The following is a 13,066-nucleotide window of genomic DNA, read 5'->3' as shown; positions in this document are numbered from 1 at the left end:
ACGGTATACAGGCAGATATGTTAACTGGGCAGGGACTTTACTACACAGGTTCAATTGCAGTATCCTATATAAATGCATCAACTTGCTCAGACTTTAGCACATCAAGCCCTTTTGTCTGTGCCAGACAAGAAGAAACCTGCTTCCTATACCACTGTTCGTCAGGGGACAATGGAGCCCTATGGACAATTTGTAGACCGTTTGTCTGCAGCATTAAAGAACAATTCTGATTTACCTTTGGACCTGCAGGAACATTTGTTTCGCACCCTCGCCTTTGAAGGGGCTAACCCAAGAACAAGGGTGATCTTAGCAACACTACCCCAAGGAAGTCCCATAGATGAAATGTTGATTAGACCTACTCGAGCCGAACAAAATAACCAAGCGGCTGCCTTTACTGCTGTGTTGAGGGAGCAAGGGCATATAATCGCAGCGGCCTTAACAAATCATATAGGTGGACATCGAAAGAGGAACAATGGTAGATCAGGATTTGGTATTTGTTATCGATGTGGTGAATCTGGACACATGAGGCGTACTTGTTCAAAGACTGTTTGGTGTCACAAATGTAACTTAGATACACATGCTACTGCTGTTTGTAGATATAACAGGTCGGGAAACATGCAGTGCAGCGCGTTGGGTCTACGCGCGAAGACACAAGTACAGGCCCCAACAACGCAGATGAGAAATGTGGTCTCTTATACCAGCGTGTCCCACCCACCCGGGGGAGCCTCGGGGTGGACGTGGCAACCACAGTAGACGTAACTTTGAATAATAAAGAAGTGACTTTAATTCTAAATGAAGTAAAAGGGCCATTGTCTAACGTGAATTCTCCAGTTGGAGGACTTTTATTAGGTTGATCTTCAACAGGAAGGCAAGGAGTAATTGTTTTACCTGGAGTAATTGATGCACATTTTACGGGACACGTACAAGTTATGGCCTATGCATTACAACTACCGGTTACTATTCCAAAAGGAAGTAAAATTGCTCAAATACTTCCCTATGACAGCCTTGTTGCGCATCGACAATATTATGAGCAACTCAGACAACAAGGCCAGCCATCTAAGATAGATCCAAAATCGTCTTCTCCTCCTACCGGACCTGAGGTGTATTTCACGTTAGATCTTAATCAAAGACCATATCAGAAGATTCAATTGAAGAAAGGCAGTCAGCAAATTATTCTGGAACCTCTATTAGACTCCGGGGCAGATGTCACCATCATTAATCAACATCTATGGCCCCAGAATTGGGAACTGCAAGCTCCAATCACCCGAGTGGTAGGAGTAGGAGGTGCAAAAGCCCCGAAGCAGAGTAAAGACTTGATTACATTGCAGTTTGAAGACGGCCAGGCTATTGTAATTCGGCCATACGTAATGCAACTCCCACCCACGTTATCTGGGTTGATTGGACAGGATGTTTTGTCACAATTGGGACTAGTTATGACAACTGATCAGCATTTTGCACCACGGCCACTGATCGGCAGCCACCCATACTGAAGATCACATGGTTAACAAAAAAGCCAATTTGGGTAGACCAGTGGCTGATGACAGAAGAACGGCTGCGCGTTGCTGAGGAATTGGTGCAGGAACAACTGAGAGTAGGTCATATTCGACCTTCTACAAGTCCTTGGAATACTCCTATTTTTGTGATACCAAAGAAGACTGGGAAATGGCGACTCTTACATGATTTACGGAAAGTTAATGATCAGATGTTAGCAATGGGAGCATTGCAACCTGGTCTTCCAACTCCTACAGTGATCCCTCAGAATTGGCAAATTGTCGTGATAGACTTGAAAGACTGTTTCTTCATGATTCCCTTACATCCTGACAACACGCAAAGATTTGCATTCACTCTGCCATCAATAAACTGTGCCGCTCCGGCCAAACGGTATGAATGGGTTGTTTTACCACAAGGAATGAAGAACTCTCCTACGATGTGTCAGACTTTTGTAGATTGGGCACTTGTTCCGGTACGACATCGTTGGCCTCATGTCCTGATCTATCATTATATGGACGATATTTTATTGGCCGCTGAACAAGGGATTTCAGATGATCAACTGAAATGGCTTGTTGACCACCTTCTATCATGTGGTTTGATTGTGGCGTCTGAGAAGATTCAACATTCGGCCCCATGGAAATATCTAGGATGGCTCATCTTGGATGCTCAGATCCGACCACAAGAAGGTGACCCTTACTACACAAATAACTACTCTGCATGATGCTCAAAGGCTTTTAGGAGACCTACAGTGGGTTTGTAATATAGTTGGCCTCACTAACGATGATTTGCAACCGTTCCGATCCTGGTTGCATGGCACCGAAGCCAACAGTCCTCAAACTTGTTCTCCAGAACAGCGGGCTGCCCTGAAAGTTGTGTCCTGCAAGATTCAGACTGGCTGGTGTGGTCGCCGAATGGCGAATCATGCGTTCTTTTTTGGTTTGTAATGTTGCCACTTCACCTTTTGCCCTTATTTTGCAATGGCAAAAGAAAAAGGGGGAAAATACGGCGATCGTTTTAGAGTGGTTGTTTTTGCCATTGCAACCCAGACATCATATTTTAAGTCATCCTGAAGCAGTAGCGGCCTTGGTGAGAAAAGGAAGAGACAGGATTGTTGAAATTGATGGGACTGAACCGGCAGATATCAGTATTCCAGTCCGTGGTGATGATTATGAGTGGCTCCTGAGACATTCAACAGCCATACAGGAAGCCTTGATGGGCTATACAGGTGTTGTACACAACAACCGGCCAAAAGGACCTCTCTGGATGATGTTAGAACATTACCAGTGGATTGCAAGACTGTTATGCTCAAAAAGACCAGTTGAAAGGCCAATGGTGTTCACAGATGCAGGACGAAAGATAAAGAAGGCTGCGTGTGTTTGGCAATCCGATAATCAGTGGCAGAAACACGTGATCACCGGTGAACCACGGGACAACCTTCAAACCTTAGAACTGAAAGCAGTGTGTTGGGCATTGGGAAGCTGGAACGACACACCTGTAAACATAGTATCAGAATCATTGTACATAGGTGGTGTAGTACAGCACATTGAAGATGCCTTGTTGAGAGAGACAAAGAACCAACATCTTGGTGAAATGTTTCTACAACTGCGTAGTACTCTTTGTCAGAGAAAACATGAATTTTGTATTATGCATATTAGAAGTCATCAGTGGACCACTGGTTTGGGCAAAGGTAATGCTAGAGCTGATGAAGCAGTCAACTGTCTGGCAATAACTCCTCCAACATATAAGTTTGAAGAAGCTCGTAACAGCCACGAGATGTTTCATCAAAATGCAAAGTCTTTACATCGACAGTATCAAATACCCGTAGCAGATGCAAAGGGCATTGTTCACTCCTGCCCTCAATGTAGTCATCAAGGACCTGGTTTAGGGGTGGGCACTAACCCAAAAGGTCTGAGGGCACTTCAGGTTTGGCAAATGGATGTAACACATGTACCTGACTTTGGGAAGCTTAAGTATGTGCATGTCACAATTGACACCTATTCTCACTTTATATGGGCCACTGCACAAACCGGTGAAAAGGCATTACATGTGGAGAGACACTTAATGTCTTGTTTTGCTGTCATGGGAGTACCTGTAGAAATAAAGACAGACAATGGTCCAGCATATAGTAGTCAACGAGTCGCTAGGTTTATGACAACTGGGGGAATTAAACACGTTAAAGGGATTCCTCACTCCCCAACAAGGCAAGCAGTTGTTGAAAGGGCAAACCGTACCCTGAAGGATTATCTTCAGAGACAGAAAGTATCGCAGGACATAGACGTAACTAAACGGTTGACTAAGGTGTTGTTTACCTTAAACTATCTCTCCCTTAGGGAGGGTAGAGAGGGACCACCTGTTGTTATACATCACCAAACAGCGCGAGGGAACCAAACAACTACAGTTCCTGGTTTGAATGTTCTGTATAAAAATATGGCTTCAGGCGTATGGGAAGGACCTAATCCGGTGTTATTTATCGGTAGAGGTTATTTTTGTATCTCCACAGGTAAAGGACCTATATGGGTCCCTAGCAAGTTTGTGCGACCTGTATGTCAAGATCAGAAGACGGAAGAGAAGACTCAGAGCGAGCAGACAGAGTAAACTCTCTATGTTGTAAGGGATGTAACCCGCGGGTATTATGCCAATGTATGCTATGTGGGGTAAAACGGTTCTGGTAAGCCAAAGCTTAAATGTAAATGGTGTAAAGAGTGTATGTGTTTGATTAGTAACTGGGCATGAAGCAAGAGAAAGCATACGACTAGTGTAATACCATGCTGGTTGGAGACGGTATACATCATCAGAATCTGTGAAAGCACAGATTTGTGGGCTGGAATGTAAAACCAAAAAAAAAAAAAACAAACCCCCCAAAAAAAAACCCCAAACAAAAAACCCCGTGGAAATTGTAGAACTAAACATGTTTGAGTGGTGGACTTGGTTTGCGGTCTTGATGAATTTTTTACCCATTGGCCAAAGTATTTTTGACATCTTGCCTAGGACAAACATATGGGTGACATGGGCAAATATCACGGGAGTAACAGACTTTTATTTAAGTCTGCAACAGGCAGGCAACCCTTTAGAACTTGTTTAATTGGTATTCCCCTGCAAGAGAATGAAACAAATTTTGATGTTTTTTGGAATGTTAAAACAGTGGATCTGACTTCCAATCAGAATGGTACATGTATGAGTCCAAATGGGCAATGTTTGGCCTTCTATGCGTAATGCAGCGTGGCAGAAGACGGTTATTGAGAATTTAAATCAGCCACATCATTTACCTTTGCAGGAGACTCATTAAGCCATAATTACTCTTTCTGAAACAACAAACCTTTTCTGATTACATCAAATCATTTGGCTAGCATTACATGGTATTCTGTACTTAATCTTTTGCCTTTTTTCCCTTGTCACTTTACCACAAGTGAGTGAGCTCCTTAAAATTGTCTTGCAGCAGCTCCCAAATAGCTTTTCTGTAAGGGATTGAACAAGAACATATAAGTGTTTATACCACTAAATTAAAATAAATCTATTGTTACTGTCGTTCATTCATATCTCTGTTCAGACTTATAACTTCAGTTTTCCTGCCTTCCTCTGCTCTCCATGGTTTTGCTAGTGGTTAGCATTTTTCTCTGTAAATTGAAAATTTTTAATAAGAAAAATAACTGTTTTGCAATTAATTGTAATAGCAAATTAACAGAATAAGAATAAAACAATTGACAAAAAAACCTTGATCTTTGTTTCATACCTCATAATTGCTACAAAATCATTCCCTTTTGCTCATTTTGCTTGTCCTCCACCCTCCCCATACTGCTATCTTTACACATCTTTATTTTTTGAAAATTCAGTCTCATCTACCTTTTGATGTACGGAATTAAACTCTATAACTCGAAAGTTATAAAGTAGGTATGTTTATTGCGCGCAGATGCACGGGGGATCGCTCCTCCACAAGCGTGCATGCCCGAAGTGACGAACATTTATACAATAAAACAAATGAATGTTCAATTAACGCCTATACATATCCCTTACCTAAACCCGCTTACTCTCGCTTTGTATGTTAATTAGCTTATCAGTCCTTTGCCTGGAATGTGGTGGTCTTGCAGGTTTGTAGGTGATTCATGTCCTTGTGACCATCCGGTCTTCTCCAGCAAGGAGACTTAGCACTCCCTCCCTCTAGATAACATTGGAATGTCTCTCATCCTTTTCTCTTTCTTTTTTAAATAGCCCCTTTGCTAGAGGAAGAAGGGCAGGTCTCCTCAAAACTGTAGTTGTCTCCTCAAAGCTGTGTGCCTATGTGACCAGACACCACACCCATGACTAGTCACCATACCCACATTCCTTGGGCAGACCTATACAATCACAATCGATGTCCATTGTCCCCATTTCACACTATCTCTCCATATCAATCCCCCCTTTTCGATCAAACTAAGTAAATTCTTTTACTTAAGCAGTCTTCCCGAATGATATAAAGCATCATACATAAGCGTTACCCTTTTAAACATTCTCCAAACCCACAAATATAATGGTTAGTATTAAGGAAATTCCTAAACTGATCAATAAGATCACAATGGGGTGTACCACAGCATTAAGAATTCCTGTTGCAGAAGGTGACCAGCCAATGAGAGTATCCCACCAATTATGGTTTCCATCAGGAAATGATTTACATATTCATTACAATTCCGGGAATTCATTTACATATTCCGCTCCTGCACAATGTCCTTGAGGAGTGGTCGCCTGGGGGGTCTTCAGGATGAAGATCAGGAGTCTTCCTCCAGTGAACCTTTTTTACCTTCTTGTTTCTGTGCAGACTCTGTTCCTCGATAGACTAATGAGCATGATTCAAATTCCTTGTTTAGGTAGCGTTATATACACAACACAAACTTAGGACCAGATGGCCCTTATAAAGATAACGAATCCAAGGACCTTGTGTCTAGTACATCCGTGGTGCTGACACTAAGGGTCTTGGTGTATTCATCATGTTGACAATAAGGGTCCTTGAACACCTCCCAACTTTGGATAATTATATATAAGCACATCATTTTCTAAAAAAGTAGTATACCATTCATCACTCATTGTACGTAGCTCATTATTCAATCCCCCCTGTTCTAAAAACTATCATTATGCTCTCTGATCATTATGCTTTCTGATCATTCTTCGACAGCACCAAACAGAACATTGAAGTAATAAGGAGTACGTAATTGCCAATCTATTCCCAATACTGTTCTCACTTGTTGTACTATTTTGGCACAAAAGTGTGAGTCTCTATTGGAAGAGATTGTTGCCGGAACCCCAAAGCGGGGGATAATTTCATTTAACAGTCCCTTCGTTACCTCTCTTGCTTTATTTGTTCAACAAGGAAAGGCTTTTGGCCAACCTGAAAACATATCAGACATAACTAATAAATACTGGTCCCCCCCTTTTCTTGGGAGTTCGGAAAATCAGCTTGCCACTGTTGTCCTGGATAATTTCCTCTACTAATGTTCCCTAGTTTTATTTTATTTGCTGTATTGGGATTATTGCGTAAACACATTTCACATTGCTGAGTCACCTGTTTTATTACAGTATACAAGTTTCGCCCTATCAATTTCTGATTTAGACTTTTATATAAAGTATCAGCTCCCCAATGCGTCTTATTAATAATAGGGCTGTGGTCCATATTAAATTGGATGGTACCACTATACGACCATCCCTTAAATAAGTCCACTTATTTATTTTTATTTTATCATTCATGTCCTGAATTACCTTATAAGTTTTCTTTAGAATAGTTTGGCTCCTGAACTGTACTTACAGTTTGGATTTTATCGACTGGTATTAAGGATAATTCCTCCTTTCCTACCTCCTCTGTTACTTGTCTGGCCTCATGGTCAGCCAGGTGGTTTCCAATTTCCAAATCAGTGCCTCAATGGGCCATCTTATGTTCTTCCTTCCTGGATGACCCTCTTATAACAGAGGGGGCCATTCCTCACATCAAGGTCTGGCATGGCATATGTTCCCACCGCTCAACGCCTACTGGGTTGCAGCCAACAGCTGAGCTCAAGATTCTTCTTGGTGGCAAACACAGAGGCCAACCCAGTCTTGCCCTTGACTATGGTAGGAGGCACCTGACCAACCTTATTCCTTGTACTTTGTTGTCAATGCAGAGTTTCACCTGCACATCCCATAACAAGTCACTGTCACGGCAAAACACACAGATTTACATTAGTAGAGCTACTACAGAGTGTATTTTATCTCAGTTTTTCTGCCAGTATCCCCACAGCCTTGCTGACCAAGGGATATTGTTTTTATCTGAACTGAGCAAGCCTCCCCCTTATCATTTTTACTGTAACAGGTAAAGCATTTTTCACCTTTCCTGGATTTTCAGATACACCTGGTTAAAAGTTTCTTTTACTTCAGGGAGGTCCTCTTTTCCTCTTTTCTGTTGAATTAAAGATAAGCTCAATATTTCAATTACTTGATCATTTTTAACTTTTGGTTTCATTTCTCCTTCTTTAAACGTCTAGATGTTCTAATAAATCTCATCCCAACAAAGATTTTGGTGAATTTGGCATTCTTATTTGTTTTCTTAGTTTGTACTTTAAAGGTTTCAGGATGTTTTCCTGGTGGCCAGCAGCTCCCACAACTGTAACAAATTATATTTTTTTTCTCTGAAGTTTAACAAATAAGTTGTTTTTGTATTCACTAAAATTCCACCTCATACCCATTGCCTGCCCTAAAGGGGCCGTTACCGGTCCTGTTGTACTGCAAATGCTGCAGCAATTGGGGTGACCTTGTCAGGTCCCTCTGCTCAATTGTCAGCAATAGCAATCCCCTCCTCCTTACCAGCAGAAGGGTTCGGGGCAGGAGATGCTCTTCCTGCTCTGCAGGTTACACAAGCCTGCCCCTGCTACAGCACTTCTGTTTTAACTCTTTCTTACCCTGAATGCAAAACTGCTACTTGTTGCTTTAAGTCTGTGTTCTTACACATCATGCCTTTGCAGGCAAACAGCAAACATCATGCCATGCATCCCAGCATGGCTCAGTCGCACCTTCGAGGGGGTACGGGGGTTTGTACAAACTCACCCCAACGCTTTCACAAGGTCTTTGATTCTCCACACACACACGCCTCAGGTTTTACATACATCAGTACAAGTTCTTATCTTACAACGTGTTTCATTCTGGTTGCTCCACAGAAGGAACCACAACCTGAGCTTTTAACACAAAAATTTCAACAAGAACATCTTTCTAGTTTAGGTCTCAGTTGTTTTTGTTGTTTTTTTTTTTCTGTCCTTTTCTAGAGCCATAATCAAAGATCAGGTGATGTTAATCCTGTACTCTTTCTAGTGCTAGTACCATAGGGTCCCGAGGGGGTACTAATCCACAGTCCTTTTGCCACTCAGGTTTGTCCCGGAGGACGAAGAACATGTCTGCATATGATACTTCGTCCTATTTTCCTTCTCTCCTCAGAAACATTAATTGCAGGAGAGTGTTATAATCTAATGTTCCTCCCTCCTGAGGCCATTTCGCATCACTCCCCAATTTATACAAAGGCCACCACTGATTACAATATTTAACCAATTTCCTTCTATTTTCGGTGCCACCCTGTCCTATGATATCCCTCCAGTGTTTTAATATACAACCCAAGGGCGATTTTTCACAGGGCTTACTTCTTCCATTTCCCATTTCACAATTTTAATTACTTTGTTTTCTCCGGCCGCCTTAGCCACCCAAGGTCGGAAACGCGGATAGAGCTCCTTACTCGTTTTGCACTCAAACGCGCATCTCAAGCACTCTTGCACTCACACTCAGTCAAAATAATTAAGCTATACACGGAAAATCAAAATGCGCATCTCAATCACACCATTCACACTCTCCGGGCAGCCCTCAGGCACACAAGCAGTATGTTATACGGTACCGTGCACTTATGTACAACTTAGGAACACTGACAGTTCACAAAGTATGCATTTCAATGAGCAATTGCCAAAAAAACAAACAACAAACAAAATACCAATTTCTCCTGGTCTTGAGCAGAGTGTTAAGTTTTCCGCTATTTGCCACGAATTACCAGAGTATTATTATTTTTCAACATACATTTCATAACTCCAAGTTTTGAACATGTAACAAGACAACACATAGAACAGACAAGACACAGAGCGCTATTTCAGTTGTTACATTCTAGGAATTCCCCAAATCTTAAGACAACCTAAAGGAAGTTTTTAGCTTCCCAGATCTTTATGAAGTATTTAAGATTTTGTTACTCCCATGTTTTCCTTTTTTTGGTTTGGTTTTTTTTTTTTGTTTTTTTTTTTTTTTTTCCTACGCAAAAGTTTCCCTTTTACTTTTGCTGTGAGGTCCCTCTTGTTCCTGTGAGATTCCGCCTTATTCCGTCCCGCCCCCCGCTTTCCGTCACGAGGCCTCCGGGCTTTTAGGAATGGCAGTAACCTCGGGTTTGCTCGATCTGCCCTCAAGATCGCTAGCGGCCACCCCTTGGTCAGCAAACCCCCTCCCAAGGTACCTTTCCTCCTGGGGACTACGCTGCGCGCCGGACGTCTCCGTGCGTCTCACCAGCCGCCCCGTTACTAAACATACCGTTTTATCCGTGGATCCAGGGGTTTCTCTTCTGCTCCCGGGTGAACAGCTGAGAAGAGGAGGCTCCTCCGAGGAAATCTCCCGGGGCGCGCCTAGGAGCGTCCGCTCCACAGCTGGTCCCTCAGCCGAGCAGAAATCCTCCTGCCTGGCTCGCCAAACTGACTGCGGAATTGGACTCTATAACTCGAAAGTTATAAAGTAGGTATGTTTATTGCGCGCAGATGCACGGGGGATCGCTCCTCCACAAGCGTGCATGCCCAAAGTGACGAACCATCTCACATTTATACAATAAAACAAATGAATATTCAATTAACGCCTATACATATCCCTTACCTAAACCCGCTTACTCTCGCTTTGTATGTTAATTAGCTTATCAGTCCTTTGCCTGGAATGTGGTGGTCCTGCAGGTCTGCAGGTGATTCATGTCCTTGTGACCATCCGATCTTCTCCAGCAAGAAGCCTTAGCACTCCCTTCCTCTAGATAACATTGGAATGTCTCTCATCCTTTTTATAAATAGCCCCTTTGTTAGAGGAAGAAGGGCAGGCGTCTCCTCAAAGCTGTGTGCCTATGTGACCAGACACCACACCCATGACCAGTCACCATACCCACATTCCTTGGGCAGACATATACAATCACAATCGATGTCCATTGTCCCCATTTCACATTATTTCTCCATATCAATAACACCCCTATCACAATTATTTCCCAAAAATAATACCTTAACCCAATATGAATGGTTTTCATTTCAATTTGAGGAACACATGTGAAATTGTCATTACAGCAGTCTAAGATTGTATGTAGCCAGGCTCTCTCAATCAAATAAATACAGAACTAAAATGGGTTCACTTTTGTATTCAAGTACAACAAAGACTATTAACACTTGGTATTTTATTTGGATAATTGATGTTATTTAAAATAAAGTTTCCTACAGAACTCTGGTAAAATTTGTTGTAAATATGATCCATAAAAATGTTGGATTTCAGAAGATTAACTGGGGCTGGGAATCAGTATGAAATCCCCTTCACACCTGGCCTGTTGACAGAGCTGGCATTTCAGAAGCTTTCAGGTCAGCCACATGTGGCTGACCTGAACGGCCTATGGCAGCAGCAAAACAACACTGCACAGGCAGCCAAAAGCCAGCAGCCTCCCCAGCACGGAGAGCTGCCCAGCCACAGGCCATGTGCAGAAAAGCTGCTAACACAGGCTTCTGGGGTCAGCAACCTGTGCTGCCCAGGGGCGCTCCAGCAGAACCAAGCAGCTGCAGGAGCCATGCTGCAGCCCTAGAGCACAGGAGTATCCACAGCTCCTGCTGCCTGACAGACTGTAGGATCCCAGAAAGAAGTCACCCTCAAAACAAGGCAGCAACCACAGCAGCACTTCTCATCCCACCAGGTCTCCAGCCATCTGCAAGCAGAGTAGGAAGCCTGACAGCTCTTCAGTATCAGAGTCCTTACCAGGCTGCTGCTGTCCAGAACCATCTGGAGGCAGCTCAGGGAGTCTCTGGCTCAAAGCACAACCACCAGTTTTGGCTCTGCCTCTACACTTCTCCTCACAAGCTCAGTATCTGGCAGCAGCTAGCACAAGGAGGCAGAACAACCTCTGACAAAAAGTTAAAGCAGTGCCAAATACCAGGTACATAATCTGATCTGAGAACCTAAGGAAAAGCCCTAAGGTCTTAAGTATGACCAGGGATGTAGTCATCATCTCACCAGCTAACAGCAGGGCAGAGTCCAGCCTCGCACCAGCTGGACCCTGGATCCCACATCCAGGCCAAGTTTGTTCATACCTTGACAGGAGAGAACAACAGTACCAGAGTAACTAGTGATGCACAGCACCCAAAACAACATTCAATTCTCATCACATTGTATCACTTGTTACATGTTTCTTCAGAACTGCCTCACCCCTAAGTCACCAGGTTAATCCTCTCCAAGCTGCTCTATCACTTCCACTCCTCAGCTGGCCAGGAAGGAGAAAATACAGTGAAAGGCTCATGAGCTGAGATAAGGACAGGGAGATCACTCAGCAATTACCATCACTGGTAAAACAGACTCAACCTGAGGAAATTAATTTATTACTTATCAGAGTAGGATAATGAGAAATGAAAACAACTCTTAAAACACCCCTTCCTTCTTCCTAGGCTCAACCTTACTCCCAAATTCCTCTACCTCCTCCCCCTGAGCGACACAGGGGGATGGGGAACAGGGGCTGTAGTCAGTTCATCACAACATTGTCTCTGCCACTCCCTCCTCACTCTTCCCCCGCTCCAGCATGGGGTCCCACCTATGGGAGACAGTCCTCCACAAACTTCTCCAACATGGGACCTTCCCACAGGCTGCAGCTCTTCAAACTGCTCCAGCATGGGTCCTTTCCACAGGGTGCAGTCCTTCAGGAACAAACTGCTCCAGCATGTGTCACCCACAGAATCACAAGTCCTGACAGAAAACCTGCTCCAGTGTGGGTTCCACTCTCCACAGGGTCACAGCTTCCTTCAGGACGCATACACCTGCTATGGCTCAGGGTCTTCTACAGGCTGCAGGGGGACAACCTGCTTCACCCACGGTCTTCACCACAGGCTGCAAGGGAATCTCTGCTCCAGCCCCTAGTGCACCTCCTCCCCCCTCCTTCTTCACTGACCTTGGTGTCTGCAGTTATTTCTCTCACATATTCTCAACTCCTCTCTTCTGGCTGCTGTTCCACAGCGGTTTTTCTCCCCTTCTTAATATGATATCACAGAGAGCCTACCACCATCACCAACGGGCTCAGCTTCAGCCAGCAGCAGGTCCATCTTGGAGACAGCTGGTGCTGGCTTTATCAAACATGGGGGAAACTTCTGGCATCTTCTCACAGAAGCTACACTTATAGTCCCTCTGCTACCAAAACCTGGCCATGCAAACCCAATACAGATGTAAATCCAGAAACCTCACTGATGAAACAAGAGCAGTGTTACCAGGGAAGACACAGACAGGTATGTCTCTTTGGAAGGAGGAGACCAACTTTACAGGTATCGCTTCCCCATCTTCACCTCTCTGC

This window comes from Falco cherrug (assembly GCF_023634085.1).
Source record: "Falco cherrug isolate bFalChe1 chromosome W unlocalized genomic scaffold, bFalChe1.pri SUPER_W_unloc_1, whole genome shotgun sequence".
NCBI classification, from domain to species: domain Eukaryota; kingdom Metazoa; phylum Chordata; class Aves; order Falconiformes; family Falconidae; genus Falco; species Falco cherrug.
Note: the sequence above shows the minus strand (reverse complement) of the source record.